Consider the following 25,453-nt stretch of genomic DNA (forward strand, 5'->3'; position numbering starts at 1 on the left):
AGCCTCTCTGACTGTTCTGGTTCCATGCTGTCTTCACTCTCTGTTTCCGTACCCTTTGTGGCCCGTACCGCAGAATATGGCATTTATGATATTGCCTCATTGTCTTTCCCAGTTAGCTCACAAACACTTCAAGGGCAACAACGTTTTCTTCTCACTCTTTCTATGCCTGACACTTCCTGGTATAGTTTGAATTTACTTTTTATTCTCACCAAATACTACCTCATATTCAAGATGTAGAAAGATGGAAGCTCTTTTGTTATACTTTAATAATTCCTGTCTTTTTGAAATCTTCTTGAAATATCATATGATGTAGATAGTCATTTAACAACATAAGTTGAAGGACACAACTTTGTATCTCACTGTTTTCCAAGCCGTTTTCTTTTGAATTTCTAGGTGTGATCTTATTTCAGGAAAACTTTCTGTATCACTTCCTTTTTTTTTTTGTCTCCAACTGTTCAATTTTTATTCCATTTCTGTTTAAGAGATCATGTTAGCAAGAGTTCCTATTTATAAAAAAAAAAATTCTACAAAAACCATATGACCCAGCCCCTGAGTAAAAATGAAGTTTGTTTTCTGAATGCAATAAATACAAAGTGCTTTTTTAGAAACACGTTAAAAAAAGAAGAGGTCACAACTGTGATTTATGATAAATATTTGTGAATTTTAGGTAAATCATCAAAAAGACAAAATGACAAATATAATTCCATGACAAGTAGGGCAGATAAACAGGCAACACTCAACCGTTCTGATAACATCTTTGTAATGGAAAGAAAGTGGGACTTAAACCATTAATGCTTGGACAAACCAGACCCATCTTCTCCCAAAGCAGCCCTGACTTGAGGGGGTAGGGGGATGAGGATACATTGTTAAAGAGACTATCTTTGCTTTGGGTAGAATCCATTGGAACGTCTGCCTGATAGAGGGTTCATATTAGGTCAGTCATCAAACCTTAAGTATAATGGATAAGAGGAAAGAATAAGACCAAGAATTGATGCTGATGTTTTCCTGTGTTCTGGTAACTGGTCCAGATAACTGTCAGGCATTTTCAAATCTATTTACAATGCTACGCTACAAACACATAACTACATCTTTCCTGGGTAAAGGATGAGGTATAAATTGCTGGGAACACCTGAGACTGTCATATCCCAAAGGCGGGTCTTGCTCTTCTGGAATATATATGCTTATTGGAGGCTCAGGTTTAAAGAGCCTGAGGACCTGGGGAGAATCTACAGGTCACTAAATGCAAAAAAAGCAAATATAACTGATGTGAGAGAAAAAGATTTTGCTCTTTTCATTTTAGTGTGGTAATTATCAAACAATATCATTAATATCACGTGCAAGTAAAATTTTGCTGAAGATAATTCAAGGACAGTTGCAGCAGTACATCCATGGGGAACTGCCAGAGGTTCGAGCCAAATTCAGAGGAGGACATGAAATGAGGGCTATCATTGCTGATGTCACATGGACCTTGGCTGAAAGTAGGGAATACCGGAAAGATGTTTACTTGTGTTTTACTGACTACGCAAAGGCATTTGACTTTTTGGATCATAAAAGATTATGGATAACATTGTGCTCATGTGATATCTGTGCACAGGCCAAGAAGCAGTCAGTCAGATAGAACAGGGGCATGCTGAGTGGTTTAAAATCAGAAAAGCTGTGTGTCAGAGTTGTATCCTTTCACCACATGTATTCGATCCATACGCTGAACAAATGATCCAAGAAGCTGGACTATATGAAAAGGAGCACAGCATCCAGATTGGAGGAAGACTCCTTAACAACTCGTGTTATGCGGATGATACAACCTTGCTTGCTGAAGGTGAAAAGGACTTGAAGCACTTGCAGATGAAGATCAAAGACCACAGCCTTCAGTATGGATTGTGTCTCAATATAATGAAAGCAAAAATCCTCAGCAACATCATGATAAGCAAAGAAAAGACTGAAGTTGTCAAGGATTTCATTTTACTTGGATCCACTACCAATATTCAAGGAAACAGCCGTCAAGGTATCAAACAACACATTGCATTGGGGAAGTCTGCTGCAAAAGACCTCTTTTAAGTGTTGAAAAGCAAAGATGTCACTTTGAGGACTAAGGTGCACCTGACTCAAGCCATAGTATTTTCAGTCACCTCATATGCATGCAAAAGCTGGACAATGAATAGAGAAGATCAAAGAAAAACTGATGCCTTTGAATTACAGTGTTGGTGAACAATATTGAATATACCATGGGCCGCCAGAAGAACGAACAAATCTGTCTGGGAAGAAGTACAGCCAGAATGCTCCTTAGAAGCAAGAATAATGAGACTGAGTGTCTTGTACTTTGGACATGTTATCAGGAGGTACCAGCCCCTGGACATGTTATCAGGAGGTACCAGTACCTGCTCGGTAAAGTAGAGGGTCAGCGAAAAAAAAAAAAAAAAAAGGAAGACACTCAATGAGATGGATTGGCACACTGGCTGTAACAATGGGCTCAAGCATAACAACTCTTGTGAGGATGATGCAGGACACAGTAGTGTATCATTCTGTTGCTAGGGTTGCTACAAGTTGGAACCAACTTGACAACACCTAAGAACAACAACCTAGCAGTTGTCCCCTTGGCTCTATGCATTCCGTCCCAGCCGAGGTCTCATGAACAGTCTTCTATTTTACCCTGTCAACCTACCATCTTCTTTTACTTATCGCATTTCTGCTCTGCTAAGGACAGCTACAAAGCTAGACAAAAAAAGAAAATAAAAGCCAACAACCATCACAATACAACTGACAAAATCCACTTTGAACTAGCACTGCCTAACTTCAACCAATCCTCTCCAGTTCCCTGAGTTTTTACACATCCCTGACCCCTAAAAGCTGAGTCTGAGGTGGGGACCTTGCTGCACTGATGCTGAGTTGGTGCCCCCAGGAGAGAAGCAGTGATGGAAGAAGGGTGAGGAAGGGGAGCAATCCAAGGAAGACTATGCTGTCCCCTGGACGCTAGAACCTGCCTGACTCCACAAGAAGCTCCGGGCCATGACCCACAGAGAGAGTCCTGCCTCACTCAAGGGGCTGGTCGTTCAGTATCTCATTTCAACCACTGACTGTGTTCCCCAGTGGAGAGGGCGCCATTCTCTGGAAAAAGGGAAACTGAGATTTTAGGAGCAGACACTCAAGACGGTGGGGGAATGGAAGCACTACCAGTCACAGGTATCTGAAAGGGGCATTCACAATATCTCTTCCTTCATCCCAGATTTCGGTCCATAAACTCAGCTCTTAGAAATCTTTCCCACTTACTTTAAGGTTTAGAAAAAACAGAAAATTTGAGGCCAATTTTTCCTCACTTCTCACCACCTCTATAGTTCTTATGGCACTGTTTGTGCAAAATTTCTCACCATATTTATCTTTTCCTATTTTTTTCCCTCCCATCTCAAATGAAGAAATGGATTTTTTTCCTACTTTCTCTTTTTTTGTACTTTTCCAAACTGTTTTCACTTTTGCTTTTTAGTGCATCATTTTCTTTCTCATATTCACTCTCACAACTTCCACTCATTTTTTTTTTTTAATGTTGTTTCTTAATACTATTCAGTCTTTGGTCCACCACTTTCTTTCACTAATAAATTTTTAAAAAATAATGTTGGCTCCTGTCTTCGTTTAATTACCATCTGCTCATGCCTTAATCATTTTCTTTCTTGGCTTTAAAATTTCATTATAGTCACATAGATTTGGAAGCAGCAAAGGCCAATTTTTTATGAAAAATTATCACAATCTGATTTCTGGTCTCCAGAATTATGTGAATATTATTTCATTGAAGATCAACTTTCTAATCACCAAATACTATGGCATTTTCTGAGTTGAAAGTTGCCAATATAGTATTCATCATCATGAATTATCTCGTCTTCAAATTTCCTCTGAGTGAAATGACATAGAAACAAATGTGTCATTAAAAAAAAAGATATCATGAGAAAAATTCTATTTAGATATACTACTCTGAGAAACCATGAACTGCAAAAGAAGTTTCTCCTAAGAAGAATACGTGCTATTGATATAAGGTTGCTTGTTGAGCACAGCACCCAGGTGAGTTTGACATTTGTGGTGTTCAGACTTGGGGCTGGAGCAAGACTGCTCTGCCTTAAGAAGTGGAAGTCCCTGCAGGGAGTAAGAAGAGAAAAGAGTCCTTAGTAATGGGTGAGAAGTGGGTAGTTTGGGAAATCAAAAGATCTCATGTGGATATTTTTGACTGAAGCATTGTGTGCTATGGGAAGTGAACCTTCCTGTTAACCTCATGAACCACCTGCCAAGACAACAAAATTTACAGAATCCTTGGTGTGACTCAATTTCTAGTAGAAATGAGAATTGCCTGGCTGGATTAGAAAGGAAAACAATTAACCTGCACCTTGGAAGCTGGGAGTGAATACCTGCATTATACTTGGCCTCCTCAGCTCTAAACCATCTTCTCCTGACTGGAGCAACTCTTCAGTCACCTTTGCCAGTAGTCCTACTAGTAGAAGACTAGTCATAGACACCTTTTTGTTGAGTACTTATAACTGGAAAGGCTTCATGAAAACCATTTCACTTGGATTATCTTATTTAATACTTAAAACCAACATGGAAGTTGCCAATGCTATTAATCCTATCTTTCAGATGAATAAATTGAGGCTTAGAAATATAAGTAACCTATTTTTTTTTTTATTATGAATCTGCCCGACTCTATATCCTCCCAGATGAAAAACATTAGCAAGATGAAGGAAGGAAGGAAGGAAGGCAGGGAGGGAGAAAGGTACAAACTTTCATGATTTTACCTTTTTTTGAATGTCTAGCAGAATTTTTGAATGCTGAGAATAAGAATTCAGCATTCACTTCTGAAGGACCAAGGTGCATCCTAATAGATTCAAGAAAAACAGGATGAGAGACTTATGACACTGAACTCTCAATTGCTTCTTCAAATTGTTGTTGTAGGAGCTGTCTACTCTCTCCAAGGTAATCCCATGGACACCTCATTTAAATGGAAGGTCCCTGGGAAAACCACAAGGCCAAACTCTGTGAGGGCAGAAACTACATAGACTGAGTAAATCATTGAATAGTATCTCCTTTACCAGTGCTGATAGAATATTTAGTCACTGATAAAGCACATGAATAAACAAGTCAGAACAGATACTGGAAGATTAAAGAAAAAAATATGTGGTGCACATTGCATATGACTATCTGCCCTTTTAGGCTCTAACACACTTTCCTGCACAAAGGTGGTATTCAATAAATATTGGAGTAAGTGTGGAAGACAGGAAGAGGGAAGATGGGGTGGAAGGAGAGAGGAAGGAAGTTAAGAGGGAGGGAGAGAGGAAAGAAGGAAGGAAGGAAGAAACAAGAGAGGAAGGAAGGATAAATGATTTAGAAAGGAAAACAAAGGAGGGAAGGAGAGAAGAAGGGAGGGAAGGAAGGAAGGACCAAGGGAGGGAGTGCTGAGGTCTGCCCACATTGCTAAAACATGTTTGGCTGATATGCAAACTTTCTTTAGGGAAGTCCCAAAGTGAAGCAAGGAAACAGCTTTGATTTTTTTTTTCCTTTTCAGAAGTTAAACATTGCCTGTAAATTTATTGCTATACTTATGTTTCTTGTCCAAAATAATGGTTACTTTTTCCAGTAAAGATAACACCATTCTCACCCACACCTTAGGATGTGATGTGCAGACAGACTGCTCTCAATTTGGTTAAAAATGCAAAGACACTGTGACCCCTGGAAGCGATGCCTTTGGAGTCCAGGTTTGGAACAAACAGCCCCAGCCTATCATAGCACCCTAGCCTGTGCCTGAGGACTCACTAATTCCTCACATCTGTAATGATACCTAAGGGAGAGTTCCCTTTACTCATAACAACCTGTCTTTTGCCATCTCTCAGGTAAGAAAATCACAAGGTCTTCTGTGTTGAAAACAGACCAAATCCTCTAAGGAAGTCCCTGAGAGGGATAAATGGGCTCCACAAAACCTTTTTATGAGGTCACTTTTATAGCTACAACTGCATCTAAAAGTCAGCATGTCCATCACTGATGTGTCCTGGCTTTCTGGCTGATTGTTTAGAGTCAATCTTACTGCTCTCAACAGTCAGCATCTGCAGTGCCAGTGTGTCAGGCAATAGCAAGAGGGAGTACAACCTTTCATTGGCTGTCTAAGCCCTTCATTTTTTGAGCATGAGTTAGTCATGCTTAAATGTCTGGCTTCTGCTTACATCAGGAGGTACTTGTGTGAGAAGAAAGCTGAAGAACAGAATAAATTCGCTTTTGGGGGTGCCACATTGCATTCTCCTTCAGCCAGTTCCATTTTTTCTTCTAACAAATGACAGATATACAATTGTTTTAACACGAACCCTGCTTGAGTCTCCTGAAACTGATTTAATGGAACAGCTTGTGATATTCTAGCAGGAAACTCATTAAGAAGATTCAAGATTCTGAAGTCAGAATAGTCCTGCTGCCTTTCAGCACAAGAGATGATGGATGGAAATGCCTTGTGATGCCTGTTTATCAGCAGGCAGGTGTATTTCTTCCACTTGATCCCTTAAAGAACAGTTGAAGGATGTTTTCAGCATTAACTCCTCTCTTTTCAATTCCGTCTTCAATCTGTAGTTAATTCTGGGGATTGTCTGCATTGGGCATCTTTCTCAGAGGTATTTCCTTGGTTCCTTTTGAAGGTCACATCTTTGTATTTTACTTAGAGCAGAGAGCAATGGGTTATGTGCTGAGGGATCAACCTACATTCCTTCAATTTCACATTTCCCATCATCTTTGCCATGCTTGTGCTGTTGTTAGGTGTCGCCCATCCATTCCAATTCACAGAGACAGGACAATAGAATGAAACACTGTCCGGTCCTGTGCCATCTTCACAATCATTGCTATATTTGAGCCCATTGTTGCAACCACTGTGTCAATTCATCTCTTTGAGGAGGTTCTTCTTTTTTGCTGACCCTCTACTTTACCATGCATGATGTCCTTCCCCAGGGCTGGTTCCTCCTGATAACATAACCAAAGTATGTGATGACAAAGCCTTGCCATCCTCACTTCCAAGGAGCATTCTGGCTGTACTTTTTCCAAGACAGATTTTTTTGTTCTTCTGGCAGTCCATGGTATATTCAATATTCTTCACCAACAATATAATTCAAAGGCCTCAGTTCTTCTTTGGTCCTCCTTATACATTGTCCAGTTTTGCATGCATATGAAGCAATTTGAAAATACAATGGCTTGAGTCAGGCATGTCTTAGTTCTCAGAATGACATCTTTGCTTTTTAACAAAGGGGTCTTTTGCAGCAGATTTGCCCAACACAATATGTTGCTTGATTTCTTAACTGCTGCTTCTACAAGAGTTGATTATGGATCCAAGTAAAATGAAATTCTTAACAACTTCAATCTTTTCTCCATTTATCATGATGTGGCTTATTGGTCTAATTGTGAGGATTTTTGTTTTCTTCATGCTGAGATGTAATAATCCACACTGAAGGCTGTAGTCTTTGCTCTTCATCAGTAAGTGCTTCAAGTCCTCTTCACTTTCAGAAAGCAAGGTTGTATCATCTGTATATTGCAGGTTATTAATGAGTTTTCCTCTAATCCTGATGCCACGTTCTTCCTCATATAGTCTAGTTTCTTGGATTATTTGCTCAGCATACAGATTGAATATGTATGGTGAAAGGATACAACCCTGACACACACCTTTCCTGATGTACACCACATGTCATCTTCTTGTTCTGTTCGAACAACTGCCTCTTTATTTATGTACAGGTTTCTCATGAGCACAATTAAGTGTTCTGGGATTCCCATTCTTGGAAATGTTATCCATAATTTGTTATGATCCACACAGTCAAATGTCTTTATATAATCAGTAAGACACAGGTTAACATCTCTCTTGAAGCTTTTGGAAACCCTGGTGGTATAGCGATTGAGAGCTACAGCTGCCAACCAAAAGGTCAGCAGTTCGAATCCACCAGGTGCTCCTTGGAAACCCTATGGGGCAGTTCTACTCTGTCCTGTAGGGTTGCTATAAGTTGGAATCAACTTGACGGCAACAGTTTTTTGGGTCTTTTTAAACATCTTTCTGTCAGTCTCTGCTTTCAGCCAAGATCCATCTGACACCATCAATACCATCCCTCGTTGCACATCTTGTTCTGAATGTGGCTTGAATTTATGGCAGGTCCTTGTCAATGTACTGCTGCAACCATTTTTTTTTAATTATTTTCAGCAAAATTTTACTTGCATGTAATATCGGGTGACTTCAGGACAGTCGATAATTTCTGTGTTCTGCTGGATTACCTTTGTTTGGAGTGGGTACAAGTGTGGGCCTCTTCCAGTGAGCTGGCCAGGCAGCTGTCTTTCAGGTCTCTTGGCATAGACAAATGAGTGCTTTCAGTGTTTGCATCTGTTTGTTGAAACATCTCATTTGGGATTCTGTCAATTCCTGGAGCCTTATTTTTTGGCAATGCCTTCAGTGCAGCTTGGACTTCTTCCTTCAGTACCATCCGTTCCTGATCATATGCTACTTCCTGCCATATTTAGTTGCATATAACTAAACCCCTCGCTGCCCCAAAAGAAACCTCCATGACCCCTGAATGCAGCTAAGGAGGAGAGAACAGGAGAAAAACAAGATCTCCATGCTGCAAGTGCACACCCTACACTAACACATCGTGTTTACTGGAATTTCAAAAAAAATTCTCATTCACTGTTCTCTTACTCGTATTTCAGATTTAGTGCCGATAAGTCTTGTTGTATAATTTTCCATACCATGTCAGATTTGGAAGCATCCAAGTAGACAACCTGGAAGGGAAAGTCAGAAACTGCAAAAAGAGAAAAAAAAAGAAAAATTACTGTTGTTATTTAAAGTAGAAAGAAAAAAAAAATAAGAATAATAAATAAAGTTGGTAAATTATATTATATTCATATAGTGAAATACCATATAGCAAAAATACTGAATAATTTAGAGCAGAGATTGCAAATGTTTTCTTAAAGGCCATATATTAAATATTTTAGGCTGTGCAGGCCAGACTGTCTCTGTTTCAATTACTCTGTTCTGCTGTTTTCCAATAAAACTTTATTTACAAAAACAGGCAGCAGCCCAGTTTAGTCTGTGGACTCTAGTTTACCAACCCCTAGTTTTCTGAATGCAGAGTTAGGTGATGGAACATGGGCACATCCCAAAAGCATAATTCAGAGTGAAAAAATCAAATTGCTGAATAATATATACAGGGTGATATCACACACTTATTAAAGTATAAAAATATGCAATACTTCCCTATATAGAGTTTATGGATCCACAGGCATATTGCAAAAACATGAGCACATGCCAAAGAGTGATGAACACAAAACTCAGGATACCAATGAGTTGGAGAGAACAAAGAGCAAAAGCAGCAGGACCAAGTTGGACTGATTTCAGGTCTCCAGATGAAAGATGATGGAAGCTGGACTAAGGTGGGAGCAGCAAAGACGGAGACACGTGGATTGGCTGGAGAAAGGTAAGGAAGTGTAAATGTGTGGACTTGCAGATTAATTGGATATGGTTGCATAGAAGAGCCATTTAGTGAGATTGCAGAAGATACAAGTTTGGAGTAACAGTGGTTTTATTCATTCCAGGTGAAGTCTAAAATATCTATTCAATGTCCAGTAGGCATATTGGCAATTGGCTATGAGTTGAAATAGATTTAAGTCACCAGTAGTAGAAGGCATTCAAATCCCCGAGACAAGGCAGCCTCTGAGGTGCCAAGGAGTTAAAGAAGAGAAGAAGGGCTACAGTTGGCCCCTGATGCATTTCAAGTATTAAAGGTCTCAGGGAGGAGTGTCCAAGAACATTGACAGGGGGCAGCCAATAAGGCAGTAGGAAGCCGAGGGAGTGTGGTGTGACACCAACAAAAAAGAGTGTTTGAAGAAAACAAGAAAGGCAGACTAGGTTGAATACTACTGAGAAGTTAGGTAAAATTTTTAAAAAAAGATTGTGGCAACGTGGAGACAGGTGATGGCTTTGCACAAGTGTATTCAAGTAGTTGGGATAGGTGTCTTACTGGAATAGACTTAAGAGAATAAAGTGTGAAGAGTTGTGGACAGTGATGACATTGCAATTTTTAGAGATTCTTCTATGAAAAAGAGAACACTATGTGGTGTTCACTGGAGGGCTATATCAAGTCAAAGGACAGTTGAGGTTTGGTTTGTTTGTTATCCTTTTGGTTTTGTTGTTATTCATTTTAAGAAGGCTATTCCCAGCATGTGTGTGTACACTGGTAGGGATGAGCTAGCTGGGTGACAGGGAATGGTGATGTATGAGAGAGAATCTATAAGTTGAAAGTGATATCTTAAAATATTGCTGAACTGCTCCGACCCTGGCCCTTCAGGCTCGTAAATAGAGCACACGCCTTATTGTCCCTATTAAGAACTGGGTCAGCATAGATAGATAAAACTTGGCTTAACTCCAATCCCCATGCTGGCCATGAATCTCAATCTTCTCTCTTTTCCTTCATCTACTAATTTATCTCACATACATAGCTGTTAACAAGTTATGAAATACATGCAATGCCACTCTTTCCACAGTTCCATTATGAAATGAAAGTAATGCCTGTAAAAAGAAAGTGGCCAAAATTTTATAATGAAAAAAAAAATGAGGAAATAATAAATATTGTCACAATCCGTAAACCAGTGTTTTTAGTACTAACGAGTTTGTTAAAAATGATGACTATTGGCTGAAGTATCTTTTAAGTACCACTGGTAGAGAGCCAGGTGACTTCAGGGCAGGTGATATACTAAAGGATTAGGAGAAAGAAGGAATCTCAACTCTAAGAATAGGGTCAAGGAGGTAGAAAGGCAGACAGGAGAAGGATGGATAGGAAGCTAGAGGAAAGGGAACATGCTGTGTGGAAAAAGTCTAGAGGTGAATGAAGTTTTTCTTCTTACTGTCTGACTCAGTGCGGACACACACACACACACACACACATTTATAAATGTGTGCCTGTTGCCTGCCCACATGAACTGGACTGCACCAGCTGGGATGGAGCAACCTCAGTCTAAGCCAGAACAGCTCCTGTCAGGCCTGCTGGGCCTCAGACCATGTGCTTTAAGAAGAGGAAGGCAGAGTTGAAGACATTTCAGCTACCTCAGGGGTAGACAAGTTGGCTATTATAAAACAAGCAAGGGTGTCTATTAGGAATGGATCTGGTCTTGGCTTTGAGACTCATAGACTACGTGACTCTTCATGTTATACATCACCTCTCTGAACTTCAATAAAATGGTGTTATTAAGAGTACCAACCTGTGAGTTATCAGCACAGTGCCTGGCTAAAAACAAAGACAGCACCCTGGGAGTGAATTGTCTCACTTCATCCATTCACTCTTCCAATCAATAAATATAACTGTCTTAATTAGCTGGTTAACTTATCAGGAAAAAAGATTTTGCAAATATCCTGAATTCATTAAATTATGAATTGAGTTTGTGACGCTGGGAATTATTAAATAACCACGTTTTAGAGAACAAAATACCCTTTCAGATGGCTTGTTAAAACAGAAGTTTGCTGAATAAAAACAACATATCATTATGATAGAGTAAGAATTAGTTTTTAGCACTCAACCTTATTGTAGGCATTTTTCTCCCAACTAAACAGATATGTTGGTTGACATTAAAAATTAAAAAAAAAAAGCTTTGTGCAATGAACTTTAAATCCTATTTTTATCTCAAACCAAGTGACCGTGTACTGTGTAACTACCAGAGACCGACAAAACTTATTTTTCTGCAGAGCTCTCACTGAAGAACTAATTTCTAGCTCTGAATTTTTGTAAACTAATTACATGAATTTATTAATTTGTTTTATTTATTTTTTTAATTTTTAGAATTTAATAAGATGTTTTGGTCTTACATGTACACATCTGGTTATGCATGTCTAACGTGTTAGTTACATGTGTATGAGTGTGGTTATGCATGTATGACATTTTGGTTGCACATATACTTATTTTTACACCTACCTTTTCTGTAGAGGAAGTAAGTGGTTTTTCATGTATGAAAATATAAACTTTATTCCTTAAATAATTTTTAAAAGGACTCCTTTAAAGAAAATTATTAAAATAATGATAGGAACTTGCAGCCAACATGGTGCCATAGACAGAAGCACCACACCATCCATCCACAGTAAAGACCAGAAAAAACTAAGTAAAACAGAGATAAACACCATTCCTGGAACCTGAAGTGCCAAATGAAGAGACAGAGAACTCAGCCAAGCGCCGAATGGAACAAGAAACTACCAGAGGATGGAGAACAAGGAGAGAGACGTGCAGAGGGCCCCATCGGCCAACCCAGCACAGATCCGCCATCGTGGACTCCCGTCAGAGACTGGCATTCAGGAAGCACAGGAAAACAGCTTCAGGGAACTCCCCGCAGGAGACAGGGCACCCGGTTACCAGCCGTACACACTCTCCCACCCCCATTCTTTCCTCACTGCTCTACCTCCAAGCTTCCGGGCTGGCTGCTGTGGCTTGGCCATCTGGGAAGTGCAGCGTGTGTGCAGCTTGGATTCGCCCCACCCATGCCGGAGACTGGCGGACAGGGAGCATGGAAAAGCAGCTTCGCCAAGTTCCCAGCACGAGACAGGGCACCGGTAATGAGCGATGTGCGCTTTCCTAAGCCCTCTTCCCCTCCGCCCCTTCAGCCTCCTCTGCCTCCTGCCAGCAGTACTCTCCTGGCCACGAGGCAACTGCTTTGGCCTAGGGCTGCTGGGATTCGCCCTGCCCACGCTGGCCGGCCCCCTCAGCTGGTGTTGGTTCTTTCTCTGTTGGTTTCTTCTGTGCCTCCTCCCACCTCCCCCTCCTTTCTCAGGAGGACCTGGCTCCCTGTGCCATCTTTGCTTCTTCTTGAAAGGCTGTAAAAACACACTGAACTGAGGGACCACTCTCCCAGCCTGTGACACCACGCTGGTGGGATCCCTGGGGCTTTTTTTCCCCTTGTTTTGTATTGCTTTGTTCTGTTTTGTTTATTGTTTTCTTTTTCTTTTCACAGCTTGGGAGCCCCTTCTCGCCAGGCTGCACTGCACGGCTTAGGAGCCACTTCCCCAATCTGTGCAGCTGCTAGGTGGGATCCCTGGGGGCATTTCTTTCTTTCTTTTTTTCTATTCTCTCTCTTTTTCTGTCTGTCTTCATTTCTCAGTTCTCATCTCTCTACACTTATCTTCTTTTCCTGTCTCCTGAATACCTGGTACTATGTGACCTCTAGATCCCCTCTAGCCAGGCTATACTGCACAGCCTGGGGGCTACTTCCCCAGTCATAGCAGCCCTACTGGTGGGACTTCTGGGGGGTTTTCTTTACTTTTCCAAATTTTTATGAAGTTATTTTTTCTTTCTTTTTCACTTTTTCTTTTTCCTTTTCTCCATTTCTCAGTTTCTCATCTCTCCACTCCAGCGGCAAGCTCTGTTAACACTCTTTATTTTTTTGTCTTTGTTTTTGGCTCCTGTTTTTCTCTCTTCTCTCCTCTTTTGCATACCACTATTAGCTCCACATATCACAACCTCCCCCCTTTTTCCTGCCTACCTGTACCATGTACTGAACATCACATCCCGGAACATCACAGGCACAGCCTACTGGAACCTTCCCAGGACTGATTCCCGGCCTGCCCTGTTGGCCCTAGTATGTGCCACAAACAATCTATCCCATCCCTTCCCCTTCAGCTGGACCTGCCCTGCTGCACCATAGCTGAATGACTGGGTCTGCCCATTGGACAAGGAGGTGAAAAGTATGACTACAAACAAGAAAACAACAATGAACACACAGCCCACCTGCTCAGACACAACCAAATAAAACAAAAAAGCAGAACAAAACAAACAAATCTACAATCAAGAAATGAAGAAAATAACTACTGAATGTCCCAAAGACAGAAGACAATATCAAAACATATTAAAAAAAAAAAACAGGACAGGATGGGTTCAGTAGGCATCCAAAATAAAACACCAGATGAATTTCAAGTAGAAGAAAAGGCACTAGAACTGCCTGACAGGGGATTCAAATCTCTAATATGCAGAGCAATCCAAGAGTTGAAGCAAAAAAGCAGACAAAAATGAGGGGGGAAAAAAAACAAATTTTTGGAAAAGGCAGACAAATTCATGGAAAATACAGACAAAAAAAGGAAGAATTCAGGAAAGTAATATAGAAACAAAATACCAAAATAAATTCACAACTAGGAATCATTCAAAAACAACAATTAGAAATCCAAAAGATAAACTACAAGATTTCAGAAATGGACATTGTCATAGAAGGGCTGAGGATCAGGTTTCAAATGATGGAAGACAGAATTAGCGAAATTGAAGACATACACTTGGATACAACTTCAAGGAAAAATCAGAAAAAAAGAACTAAGAAAAATGAAGAAATCCTGGGAATCATGTGGGATGCAATCAAAAGCAAAAATTTGCAAGTGATCGGAGTTCCAGAACAGGGAGAGAAAATGGAAAAACACAGAGAGGACCATTGAAGAATTGCTGACATTAAACTTCCCTAATATCATGAATGATAAAAAGCTGACCATACAAGAAGCTCAACGAACCCCATATAGGATAGACCCCGAAAGAAAAACACCAAGGAATATCGTAATCATGCTCTCTAAAACCAAATACAAAGAAAAAATCCTGTGAGCAGCTCAAGAAAAACAAAAAGTCATATACAGAGAAGAAACAATAAGACTAAAGCTCTGATTACTTGGCAGAAACCATGCAGGCAAGAAGGCAATGGGATGACGTGTATAAAACCTTGAAAGAAAAAAAAAAAATCGCCAACCAAGAATAATATATCCTGCAAAACTTTTGTTCAAATATGACAGTGAAATTAGGACATTTCCAGATAAACAGAAATTAAGAGAACATGTAAAAACCAGATCAAACTTAGAAGAATTATTAAAGGGAGTCCTTTGATCTGAGAACAAACAACATCAGACTACATCCTGAATCTAGGATGCAAGATCGTACCAGCCAGATACGAACCTAGGAAATGAACTCTCAAGGACTATCCAAAACCAAAACAATTGCAACAGGGAACCAAAGAGGTTAATCTGTAAATGACAACAATGCTAGAACAATGAAAGAGGCAATAAATGGTATAGGTATAAAGCTCTCTAATGGAGAAGAAGTCAAGGCGATACCAAGTAATAACAGACTGGTTCAAACCTAGGAATATAAGGGTAAATTTCATGGTAACCACAAAGAATGTTAACAAACCTACTCATCAAAATAAAGAAGAAAAACACAAAATCTCAATAAAAACAAAATCTACAAAAACAAAAGAAATCCACAAACAAAAGGAATTCAGCACAGGACATTATGCTGAGTGAAATAAGTCAATCACAAAAGGACAAATATTGTACGAGATCACTACTGTAAAAACTCAAAAGGTTTACATACAAAAAGAAAAAATATTTGGTGGTTATGAGGGAGGGGAGGAGTGGAGATGGAAAAACACTTAATAGACAAAAGATAAGCGGTAACTTTGGTGAAGGGTAAAACAGTACACAATACTGGGGAAGCCAGCACATCCTGTGCAACGCAAGTCCGTGGTAGCTCCATAGACACATCCAAACTCTCTGAGGGACCAAATTGCTGGGCTGGGGCCTATGGGGACCATTGTCTCAGGTAACATCTAGCTCAATTGGCATAACAGAGTTTATAAAGAAAATGTTCTACATTCTACTTCGGTGAGTAGCGTCTGGAGTCTTAAAAGCCTGTGAATGGCCATCTAGGATACTCCACTGGTCTCACCCCTTTGGGAACAAGGAAGAATGAAGAACACTAAAGACACAAGGGGAAGATTAGTCCAAAGGACTACTCTACTAATCTACCATGGCCTCCACCAGACTAAGTCCAGTACAACGAGATGGTGCCCAGCTACCACCACTGACTACTCTGACAGGGATTACAATAGAGGGTCCTGGACAGAGCTGGAGAAAAAAGTAGAACAAAATTCTAACTCAAAAAGAAAGACCAGACATACTGGCCTGATAGAGACTGGAGAAACCCTGAGAGTATGTCCCCCAGACAAGCTTGCAGCTCAGTAATGAGGCCAATCCTGAGGTTCACCCTTCAGCCAAAGATTGAACAGGCCCATGGAACAAAACAAGACTAAGGGGGTACACCAGCCCTGGGGCAGGGACTGGAAGGCAGGAGGGAAGAGAAAAGCTGGTAATAGGGAACACAGGGTTGAGAAAGTAGAGCGTTGACATATTGTGGGGTTGTTAACCAATGCCATAGAACAATGTGTGTACTAATTGTTTGATGAGAAACTTCATCTAAAGTTCAAGAGAAAAAAAAAAAGAAATGATAGGATGAGGCTATGGCAAATACTGTGGAGGTCGTTCAAAAAAAAGAAAAGAAAACATGAAATTTGAGAAATGCTGCCCCGATAAAGAAAATGCAAAAGTTGATCATCTTTTACCAAAAAAGGCTTTTCCCACACACCAATGAGTAAAGAGTCTCATAATTATTTTTCAAATTATCTAGAGTTAGAGCAATTTTCTTAAATGTGTTACTACTATGCTTTAAATTGCTTGGAAAGAATTAGAAAGCTCTTTTCAAGAAATGATGCATAATTATGATTCCCAGTGTACCAGGGTGATTTTTTTTTAATTATGCTGCCATATAATACTTGAGTAATAGATGTACTCATATTAAAAAATGAAAAGAAAAATATATATATATTACTGCTGCTCAAATACTAAGGTTTGGGCACAAATGCTCATAAAACCCTAAGGTTGTGGGCTGCAGTAATAAGCACTATAATGAAAATGGCAACAACTCTATGTGCTTAGTCTGAAAAAATGTCAGAGTGCAGACCAGAGAGAGAATATTTGCAAAGTTACCTGAAATTGTCTTGCTAGTTTAACTTTTGTCTTCTCTCTAAAAATACCTGTTTTACTAAGAGGCTTGCAGACTTAAAGACTTGAAAACTGAAAGTTAGACACTCTCTTAATTATTTTTGTTTGCAGACCAGTGAGATGTTCAAGGAAAGACGGCTTGGACATATCTTGTACTACCCTTTTCCTAAGGTTTTCACTGGCTAATTTTTCAGAAGGAGACCCCCAGGTCCTTCTTCATAGTCTGTCTTAGTCTGGAAGCTCCCCTGAAACCTGTCCACCATGGTGACTCTGCTGGTATTTGAATATCAGTGGCATAGCTTCTAGCATCGCAACAGCATACTAGCCACCACAGTCTGACAAAATGACAGAAGCTTGGGGTCAAGAAATTAAATGACTCATTGAATAGAGCAGATCTGCTGCAAAAGACCTCTTTGAAGTGTTGAAAGGCAAAGATGTCACTTTAAGGACTAAGATGCCTAACCCGAGCCATGGCCTTCTCAATCGCCTCATATGTGTGTGAAAACTGGACAATGAATAAGGAAGGCTGAAGAAGAATTGATGCCTTTGAATTACAGTGTTGGTGAAGGATATTGAATATACCATGGACTGCCAGAAGAACAAACATATCTGTCTTGGAAGAAGTACAGCCAGAGTGCTCCTTGGAAGCAATGATGGAGGGATTTTGTCTCACACACTTTGGACATGTTATCGGGAGAGACCAGTCCCTGAAGAAGGACATCACCCTTGGTAAAGTAGAGGGTCAGTGAAAAAGAGGAAGACCCTCAATGAGATGGATTGACATAGTGAATGCAACAATGGGCTCAAGCATAGCAATGATTGTGAGGACGGTGCAGGACCAGGCAGTGTTTCGTTCTGTTGTACATGGAGTCGCTCTGAGTTGAACCATCTGGATGGCACCTAACAACAGCAACCAGCCTAGGGAACATTATCAACAATCTGGTGAAAAGTATTTCTTCTCCTGCTGCTATTAGATATTCTGTTAGCTATTCTTCACATGAAAAGGAGGACTCAACATGATACACAGCATTTAGAAGTTTGGAGATCTGAGATCTGAAGAGGACAGACCTCAAAGATCAGCTAACACAACTACTGTTTAAGGAATGAAGAAATTAAGTCCCCAGAGTTTAAGTGGCTTTCAAAAACCAAAGACCAAAACAAACAAACAAAAGAAGACTAATGATGAGAAAATTTCATGTGTCCTTTGCAAGATAAAATCTTTCCCAAATGATTTCAGGGTTCCCCACAGCTATACTGATGTTAATTAGCTGGATTCTCAAATATAGATCCTTATATTTTAGCTTATGCTTGGATCATTACGTTTTTCATCCTAAAATGTCTCTCTCTAAGAAACACTGTTTTCTTCAAGACTGCTTGGTGAGAGAAGCAGAAAAGATGGTGGCATCTCAGAAAAGGTGTTGGAGACTTCGACCCTCAGCTCAATTTCACAGTCTCTGTTGGGTGCCTTTGAGGTCAAGTTGATTTGTCTCTATTACAGCTAAGAGATTCATTCTCCCTTTCCTGTGGAGGCCCTCACATGAAGTAGAGTTTATTTTATTTCTTAAAAGTAATACATACACACAGAACTCCTTTTCCACTCAAAAAGCTAACAATTCTTATTTATTACAGAAAACCTTGAAACCTGGAAAATAACAGAAAAGATGCTGAAAATCCATCACAAACCCATTGTGGTGAGAAATTATTGATTGCATTCTCAGAATCCATTCCTACTTTATAACAACCCAGCTACATTTGTGAACCCACGTTTTTCTAGGGAAACTGGTGTTCCTCTGAGCCATGAAGGTGGTGCCCAAATTATTACATCGTACATCCCATGTTCCTGGGGACAGTTATCGCTTCAGGAGTAAAAGTGAGTCACCTAAATTCACTGGGCAAAGGCTTTTTATACTAAGGATATTATCTCAATACCATATCTAGTGTAATTTCTTCCCAATTTGTTTTTGTTTCCTTTAATTTGTTTACGATATTTTGATATAATTTTTTTTTTTAATTTTTCACACATATATTTTTTTTCCTTTAGAACTTGCTTTTATGTTTAAAAATCCATTCCCTTTCAGAGATGAGCCATAACCACTTATGTTTTTGTCTAGGCGTTATGGAATTATTTTGTCCCTTTAAGAAAAATTTTACTACTAGTTCTAGGACAGCTGAGAAACCGAGAGAAGTGCTTTCTGCCCATATAGTCCTAATGCTATTCTTTTTCTGTGTCATATTCTTTCTCAGCTTACTTAGCCTTCATTCAAAATATATTCACTGAGTTCCTACTACGAGTTAACCACTGTGGCAGATACGAAAACGGAAGTTCTGTTAGAATAAAATGAGACCCGTGATAGACTGTCACAAAAGGCACTCTGGAAAGTGATAGATAATTCCTCCTCCCCACCCCATGCTCAGAAGTATCAGGAAGATCCCTTGAAGAAGTTCATGTGTGAGCAGAAAGGAGGACGGAGCTCAGAAGGGGAGATACAGGAAGAGAATGGCTTAGGCAGAGGCAAGAAGAGGGCAAGTGCAGACACAGTGATCAGCTCCTTTACTGGAACTTAAGATACATAAAGAAAATCATTGAACACTGACAGAAGAGAATGAAATCATACAACCCAGGCTTGAAATTCAAACAAAGAACTTGGATGTAATTTGTGGCATCACAAGACCCTCTGAAGGGATTTTGCCAGAAATTTAAAATGATGTGTATTAGGAATTATGTCCTCAAATTATATTTTATTTAAAAAACTAATAATTTCATATTTCTAATCTTAGTACCAAAAAAAAGTTATCTGACAGTTTTTAATAGTGTCAAAATAACCTCCCGTGATAGCAGATAAACTGACCCATACCTACAGAGTTTTCTTACTCAAAAGTCATAAAGTTCCATCATCATTTTAGAGAAAAATACCTGCATTGTCCTTTCTTCCCCATTATTAGAGTATATGAGGACCCAATATCAGGCTCCCAGCAGCAGAAAAAAGCCACTGGGTGAGCATTCTAACAGAAGCCCTGGTGGTACAGTGGTTAAGAGCTACAGGTGAGAACCAAAAGGTCAGCGGTTCGAACCCACCAACTGCTCCTTAGAAACCTGGGGCAGTTCTACTCTGTCCTATAGGGTCACTATGAGTCAGAATCGAAGGCAATGGGTTAACATTCTAATGAGGAATTAGCCAAATACAACCAAGAAGATTAGATATGAAGGATTTTCTCCTCCATCTTTGGCCCCAGGAGATATCCAAATATTATATTTAAATTGTAATGTAAACAATCTGCCTGCACGTTTTTAATTGCTTCTCAGGTTCTCAGTTCTCTCTGGAGAGAGGCTCACGGTTGCACTTGCAGTCACCATGAGTGTCTCATTTCCACTCATGCATTGCACTCCTTGCTATTATGATGCAGAATTTGAACTGAAAGTGGGATTTTCCCTGTGCCTTAATTTCCTCTGCCACAAATCATGCTGCTCTTTTTAGCTTCTTCTGGGTGCAAAGTGGACTTCATGGAGCCCACCTGTGGCCCCATGGACTCAAACATACCAACAACCATGAAGGTAGTACAGGACTAGGCAATGTTTCATTCTGTTATACATAATCATCATGCATGTGGAGCCAACTGGATGGCAACTAACAGAGACAACAACATGGCAGTTTTATGAGGCATCCCTGTGTGGTTTTCATGTACCAAGGAGAATCAGATTCAGCCATAATAGAATTAATCTTGTGTTATTTTTGTTTGTATTCCTGCTGCTATGCTAGTTCAGAATGCCTTGGAAATAATTTACCTTAGAAATATTAAATATTGAAAATAAAAAAAAGTTTTACATTAATCATGGTCAGGTTGAACAAGATACCCAGATATAACTGGGGTGTCTATTTGAATTAAATCCTGATCGAGAGTCCTATGGTAAATGTGACCTCCAACAGTTTATGGCCTGCCTATAGTTTAAATGAAAAATTACCTCATTTAAACACAGTTTCAGGTAATGTTTTTCTTGACTTTTATACAATGAAGTGTTTTACTGCAGCTGCTGCAGGAGAAGGTACAAATTTTCAAATCAATGTGCTCAGCGCTTTTAGAAAAACTAATTCACTCTTCATAGAGCTAAAATAATATGAATTTATACTCAAGCATTAAATGCCTGCAAATATCTATTCCATAATACTTATCTAATAGCAGTAAATTAGTATTTTAATTCTAATTCAATATTTGAATATCCTAGTTATGCTTTTATAATAACAAAAACAAAACTGCTCAAAAATGGTAATTATTAAGATTTTAACAACTTAGGAATAGGTCACACTGGGTCTTACGATAGATTAAAAACTAGGTGCAATGTTTGATGAGCTCTAGTGTATATTAAACTTGCCCAGTTAAAAAAAATGAGTCATATTATAATTAAGGGGACATTTATGAAACATCATGTAGAACCAAAGTGATTCCAGGGTAACGGTCAGAAGAGCAAGGTGTGTGCATTTAAACAGATATCTGTACAGAGAATAACCAACAAGGGATTTTATTCTCTGAGTGACAGCTTAATACCAAAAAGTCAATTAGAAAAGATACAACAGATTGAAAAAAAATGTGGTGGTCTGGAGACTTACTGGCCAGTGAGTATAAACCTAGTTACTGAGAGAACACCTGGTATAATAACAGGAGAGGAAAAGTAGACCAATCTCAAAAAGATTAAAAGGAAACTCGAAAGAATCCCACTGTTTAAAGCAAAAATAACTATATAGTGAGGATTTTAGCATATTTAGAGGTAAAAACCTATGACAAAAACAGCATAAAAGTTTGAGGTATGAATAGAAGTATATTTTGTGCAAATATCTTTCAGTAATGTGAAGTGATATTTAGAAGTATGTGTATATAATGATTATGTATATACATAATCATTCTAAAGAAAAAACTACAAAAAAAAGAAAAAGGAGAACCAATGAGATGTAACTAATAAGACACAAAATAGAAACATAAAGAAAAGATTTAATTAACACTAGAAAAGAGGAATGAAGAGGAAAAAATGAGACAAACAGCATATGGGACAAGCAGAAAACAATAAACTGGTTATAAATAATCAAACCATATTGATAATTAAATATAAATGGCTTAAACACTGAGTTAAAAAAAAGCAGAAATTGTCAGAATGAATTAAAAATCTAGAAACAAGCATATGTTTTCTACCAGAAACAAACTTTATATATAAGAATACGGTGAGGATAAAAATAAAAAAAAGTGATAAAATTAATATAATACTGTTTTCAAAATATTACAGGAAAAAAGAACATTTCATACTAATAAAGCAATCAATTCATGAAGAGGATATAAAAAAAACTAATGTTTAGAATCCAAAAAACATAGATTCAAAATAAAAGCTAGAGCTGAAAGAAATAGACAAATCAACAATTTTAGTTGGACATTTCAACACTCCTCTCTGCATAAAAAAAAAATAGCTGATAGAAAAATAGAAAAGTAGTGAGAACACAAAAGTCCTGAATAATAACCAACCTGATCTAATTGATATTTATGTATATCATTCAAAACCCACAGCATACATAGCTTTCAAGTATACATAAAACATTCACAAAAATAGACTGTACACTGGGCATAAGACTGGAAAACATACGAAGAGTGTTCCCTGATCACAATTAAACTAAACTAAAAGTCAATGAAAGAAAGATATAGAAAAAAAAATTCAAATATGTGGAATATGTGGAAAATAAACAACATAAATAACACAGAAGTCCAAGAGGAAATACAGGGGAATTACCAAGTATCTTAAACTTAAAGAAATGAAACCACAACACTTTAAAGTTTATTGGATTAAACTACAGCAACGCTTACAGGAAAATTCATAGCAATAAATGCTTACAGTAGAAAATAAGACTGATCTTAAATCAATGATCGAAGCTTCCACCCTAAGAAATTAGAAAAAGAAGATCAAATTAAATCCAAAGCAAATAGAAAAAGGAAACATCAAAGGAAAGAACAGCAATTAAGGATATAGAAAATAGGAAAGCAATAAAGAAAATCAATGGAAACAAAAGCTGGTTCTTTAGAAGAAATCTTTAAAATGAATAAAACTCTAGCAAGACTTATGTTCAAAAAAGAAAGAAAGTAGCATGATTATTCTAATATCACAAATTAAAGAGGGACTAAAATAAATAAATAAATAATATATTTTTTTTTTATCACTTTGTCTATCACTTCAGGTTCTACAAACATTAAAAATATAATGAGTAGCAGAGCCTAGAATGGGAGTAAAGTGTCCAACTTATACAACTGCCCTCCTCTCCTCTCCTTACCTCACTCTGGAGGCCTGCCATCCCTTCAGCCTGCTGGCCACCCAGTGTATCTTCCACTACAGACACCTCAGTAAGTTTCCACTTGAACAAAATAATCAAGCAGGTGTACATGGCTTTGCTTCAGGGCAACAAAGTCCAAGCCATGAACATGTGGATCAATGGCACCTTAGAAGGTCCATACTGCAAGACCCGCACCCTGGACTGTGAGCCCAAGTGTGTAGAAGACTTGACTGAGTGGAATTTTGATGGCTCCAGTACTTTTCAGTCTGAAGGCTCCAACAATGACATGTATCTCATCCCCACTGCCATGTTTCAGGACCCTTGCCAGGAGTACTCCATTAAGTTCGTGTTCTGTGAAGTCTTCAAGTACAACCGAAAGCCTGCAGAGACCAATTTAAGGCATACCTTTAAACAAATAACGGGCATGGAGAGCAACCAGCACCCCTGGTTTGGAATGCAGCAGGAGTACACCCTCATGGGGACAGACGGGCATCCCTTTGGTTGACCTTCCAATGGCTTTCCTGGGCCCCAAGGTCCATATACTGTGGCGTGGGAGAAGACAAAGCCTATGGCAGGGATACCCTGGGGGCTCACTACCAGGTCTGCTTGTACATCAACAGCAAGAATGGGGGGATGAATGCTGAGGTGATGCCCACCCAGTGGGAGTTCCAGGTAGGACTCTGTGAAGAAATTGACATGGGAGATCAGCTACAGGTGGCCTGTTTCATCATGTACCACGTATGTGAAGATTTTGGAGTGACGGCAACCTTCAATCTAAGCCCAACCCTGGGAACTGGACTAACACAGGCTGCCATACCAACTTCAACTCCAAGGCCGTGAAAGAAAAGAATGGTCTGAAGTACCCTGAGGAGTTCATTGAGGGTCTAAGCAAGGGGCACCAGTACCACATCCTCGCCTACAGTCCCAAAGGAGACGTGGACGATGTCCAGCATCTACCTGGACGATGTCCGGCACCTAACTGAATTCCAAAAAACCTCAAGCATAGAGGACTTTTCTGCTAGTGTGGCCAACCGTGGTTCCAGCAACCTCATTCCGCCAACTGTTGGCCAGAAGAAGAAGGGTTTCTTTGAAGACTATCACCCCTCTGCCAACTGTGACCCCCACTCGGTGACAGAAGCCCTCATACACACATGTTCTTTCAGTGAGATCATCGATGAGCCCTTCCAATATAAAAACTAGGTGGACTAGATCTCCAGCCGTCAAACCCACCCTGCCCCCCAGTTCTTCATCCCACTTCCACTCCCTTTCCCACTTGCTCCTACTAGCTGTAACTAAAAGGGCAGACTATCACAGTCTTTTTTATTCCTCATGCCCAGGCAATTACTTTCTTTGTTTGGGCCAGGGTAGAAGAATCAAGTTCTTAGTCTCCTCACACCCACCCCCTTTTTTCTCTATCACTGAAGCTTTTCTGAAGACTGAGGAATAGTGCATTAGGGGGCACAGGGATGGGGAAACATAACCACTGCTTCCATTAATCAGTTGTGTTTTTCCAGTAGGCACAGCTGTCTGCACAGACAGCATGTTTTATGAAGGGAGGAGGGAAGGGCTTTTTCACTGAGGTAGCTGAAGGGGGAGGACCTGACTTGTTCTGTGGTTAGATTAGGATTTCCTTTTGGTGGAAAATTCCATTTATTAAAAAGAGTATAACTAACTTTACATTAATGGTGAGAATTAAGAGAGAAGGACAGGAGGGACTAGGAAGGAAAATACCTTTGCTCTCTCGTGACCAATGCCCTTGCTTATAAAGCCCTGGCCTGAAGATTAAACTCATAATAAACTGATAGATATGTCCCTACCTTAAGAGAAGAAGTTCTTACAGCCTGGTTCTCCATTTTTTTAATTTAAATGTAAAAACGAAATAAAAATTATAACTGTGGATATATGTTTTCCCTAAAAGAGAAAAGGAGCCACTGGGAGACAAACTGGATACAAGCAGTCTTGTTAGAAGTAGGGATCTCCTTTGAGAAGGGACGGAAGTGGCAATGCTTGAAAAGTTGGCTATTTGGGACTGCTAATTCCCTGTCTTAGTTACCTAGTGCTGCTATAAAGGCAATACCAAAAGTGGATGCCTTTAACACAGAGAGATTATTCCCTCACAGTTTAGGAGGCTAGCAGTCAGAATTCAGGGCACCAGCTCCAGGAGAAGGCTCTCTCTCTGTCAGCTCTGAGGGAAGATCCTTGACATCAATGTTCCCCTGGTCTAGGAACTTCTCAGGCTCCGGGACCCCAGGTCCAAAAGACGCACTCTGCTTTTGGCTCTTCTTTCTTGGTGGTATGAGGTCCACTCCTCTTTCCTTGCTTCTCTCTTTTA

General features: G+C 39.4%; 1 pseudogene; it reads left to right on the plus strand.

The window, feature by feature from the left end:
• The first annotated feature begins 12,221 nt into the window (after positions 1 to 12,221).
• Positions 12,222 to 24,321, plus strand: LOC126082100 (glutamine synthetase-like; annotated as a pseudogene).
• The last annotated feature ends 1,132 nt before the right edge of the window (positions 24,322 to 25,453 follow it).

The sequence above is a fragment of the Elephas maximus genome, chromosome 8 (assembly GCF_024166365.1).
Source record: "Elephas maximus indicus isolate mEleMax1 chromosome 8, mEleMax1 primary haplotype, whole genome shotgun sequence".
Taxonomy (NCBI): Eukaryota; Metazoa; Chordata; class Mammalia; order Proboscidea; family Elephantidae; genus Elephas; species Elephas maximus.